Source organism: Cynara cardunculus (assembly GCF_001531365.2).
Source record: "Cynara cardunculus var. scolymus isolate 2C chromosome LG 7, CcrdV1, whole genome shotgun sequence".
Lineage (NCBI taxonomy): Eukaryota > Viridiplantae > Streptophyta > Magnoliopsida > Asterales > Asteraceae > Cynara > Cynara cardunculus.
The window spans coordinates 2,300,909-2,303,902 of record NC_037534.1 but is presented as its reverse complement, the minus strand read 5'-3'; positions in this window follow the sequence as shown (position 1 = coordinate 2,303,902).

The following is a 2,994-nucleotide window of genomic DNA, read 5'->3' as shown; positions in this document are numbered from 1 at the left end:
ACAAGGGTGATGTTTGATTGGTTTGTGCTTGATTCTAAAGGTCAAAAGTATTAGGAGGTCTCAAGTTCAAATTCAAGGAGGAAAAAAAATTTCTTTGTGGCCACAGAGGTTCAAATGCGGTGACTCCGGGCGATCTGCAAAGCAGGTGGTCGTTCTGGGATTAGTCGGCTCACATAGCGGGTTGGATATCCAGGTTAATAAAAAATAATAATAATATGTTAAAAATAACACTTTTCATTCTTACATTTTAGATATTATAAGATGGTCATCATTAAGTTTGTTCATTGGTTGATATTCAATGGATGTAAAGGGAATGGAATCGATCTAATCATCTATTGGATGTTGGATTTTGTCAACTGATCAAATCCGATTGAGATTGGATAATTGATCCAACCACATCAAATGGATGATTTGATCGGTTCGGTTGCATCAATTGAATCATATTGGATCCAACCAATATTAATTGGATTGGATCCGTCCGATAACGAATGGATAATTCAATGTGTTAGTTCAATACAAAATTTCAACAACGAAATAAATTGATTAATCACTTTTGATATATGTTAAAAACAATATAAAATGAGGCTAAAATTTTTAAAAACCAACACAAAACAATTTTCGATTTAAGCAAGTTGAAAACAAATTAATTAGATGATGGTTGGGTACTTGGATGGACAATTGAATGGTCATCTGATAGTTAATTGGATGTTGGTTGGTTCTGTTCGATCGGTTTTGGTTGGTTCTGGACTGCCATCCAAAAACTGATCGATCAAATTAGGTGTGGAACTTTTCAATCCAATCTGTTCCAATCCAATTAAAATTGCATATCCAATTATGGTCGGTTGGTCGGTTTCAATTGGATCGATTGACTTTTCGCACACCCCTGATCATCGTAGTTTCAAAAAACATTCAGATTTGATCTCTTCCGCTCTAACTACCGTTAAAAGTGGGTCATTTTCGTCTTTTTATCGATCTTTTGTCTTTCACCCAATTAAATTCGATTCTATGACTTTGGTCTCTGTGGTTTTTGAATGGGCAGGAGACAAAAAGATCAACAAAAGAATGAAAATACCTTCATTTAACATACTTTTAACGGCTGTGAGAGGGAAGACCAATCCGAACCCTTTTTGCAAACCACGTTAGCTATCTTCTAATTTCGAAACTGCAGGGATGAAAAGCTTTATTTCGACAAACCACAAGGACCAAGTTTGTAGTTTCGTCTGATAATACTAATACTAATAATATATGTGATAGATTACGGATTTGGTCTCTGGATCATTTTCAACGAATGCATCAAATCTTACACCAAATGTAAAATTGGATACAATATCATTTAATTATAGGTAGTTTTGGCCCAGTACCAAGTCTTTTTTTGCCAATATTATGTACTAACAAATTACAACTGATACACAAAAACTTATATTGCGTATCAGTCTTCTGGAAGGTTTGGCTCAGTGTACTGCTAGGCCAAAGGTCTTTTATTGAACGGTTTAAACACGATGGTTCGCTAATTTGGTTTTAAAGGGTATTATAGTCAAATTCAAATGACATTACCCCGTTTGATTGAATCGAAAACTAAAAAGTCCCACAATACTAATACACGAAAATTGTTTGATTGTATGTAAACTGCACGACACACATGGCCTCATCGAAGGTAGGTCACTCATTCATTGATATAAAGTGAATTTTTGCATGTGGGCATGTGATTAACCTGGTTTTTAGTTCGAGTTTATTTCAGTGGACAGGTGAATCTATGCTGTATATTATTGTTATTCGAAATCATAATAATTAATTTTATAATATTTGATAAATTTATTATGATTCTTGTTTTTTTAAATTATCTAAGGTCAAAAGTAATCAACAATGAGACAATCCACTAAGTAATTGCTAAAAAAAAGATAGCATTATCCAGCTAGACTTGGGATCATGTGAGACAAGACTGTTTTCATTAGACACGTGAGACAACATTTTTACACTTGAAACCTCACAGCAAGACACTGTGAGCCTTCACAGTGTTTTGTTGTGAAGGTTCAGATTCTTTTACATTCACAACATTTTGTTGTAAAGTTTCAAGTATAAAAATGTGGTACGTGTCTCACGAAAACAGTCCGGTTTCACGTGAACCCAAATTTATCCAACTGTCTGTAGTTTAAAGCAATTAATCATTTAATCATATGATTTTAACTATTAAGTTCACAATAATTATCGAGAGGGACTAAATGCACCCCTGAATATCTTTCCTCTTGATCTGTCGCTGAAAGTAACCCTCGTAAATATGTCGCTGATTTCCGTCACTGATAGCATTACCTATGAGCTTTTAACTGACGGACTATCAACGACGGATTAGCGATGGAAGACCCTTTTAGCGACGGATTTGCGAGAGAATTTTTTCTTGCTGATACTCTTCATTTTTGTAGTGACACAGATCAATATGAATACTTATTTTTTATGTTTCCAATACATGATTTTACCTAATTCTGATATAAAAGGGGTGCATATAACATTATCCTAATTATTTTGAATACGTTCAACCACACTTCTTGTAATGTGACATACTTACATGTGCTTCATGTGTCTCATGTGCAAGCTAAATTTACATGATTGACGACATGTTCGATATTTTATGTATTCTTTTGTTTTCTAATGTTTTTATTTTATCTGAACGTTGGTAGTATAAAACTTGCATATGTAGGTAACATATAAAAGCAGGTTTAACTGGTTTTAAGTTTAGAATCATATACGTGTTATCAGTTTCTGCAAAATTAACTCCTAAAATACTTAATTTTTTGAATGCTCGCTACGTAGGAAATATGTCTTTATACAGACATCATGGATTAGTTGGGTACACTATATAATATACTTTACGCCAAAAAAAATAAAATAAACAGATGTTATATTATGTTTTAATTTATGCATTTTGTAGATCTCTGTATTTATATATCTATATAWTAAAACACAATTGAGGGTTTTTTCTTGAATATTTTGTAATTTTAA